We start from the raw sequence: 317 nt of genomic DNA, 5'->3' as shown, positions 1-317 counted from the left end.
CACGGACATGACTATTAGATCCATAGTTGATCATCATCATCATCTCTGTGTTGATCATCATCATCATCTGCCTGAGTTTGCTCAGCTGCAGCATCTGACCTCAGGTAAAGCTACTTCTCTTATTCAGACACTTTAAAGACTCTTCTGCTTTTATTGGGTCAAACTTATTGAGTGAAATATTCATTTTATTTATTTGTGAACATTAATTCAAATTGTTGTAATATTTAAAAATAAATCTACAAAAACATCTCATCTGAATGTATGTTGTGTGTGTGTGTGTGTGTTTGTGTGTGTTTGTGAAGGTGTCATTCGTCACT

Source organism: Danio aesculapii, chromosome 12 (assembly GCF_903798145.1).
Source record: "Danio aesculapii chromosome 12, fDanAes4.1, whole genome shotgun sequence".
NCBI lineage: Eukaryota > Metazoa > Chordata > Actinopteri > Cypriniformes > Danionidae > Danio > Danio aesculapii.
The sequence above is the reverse complement of the archived record's forward strand: the minus strand, read 5'-3'. Positions refer to the sequence as shown.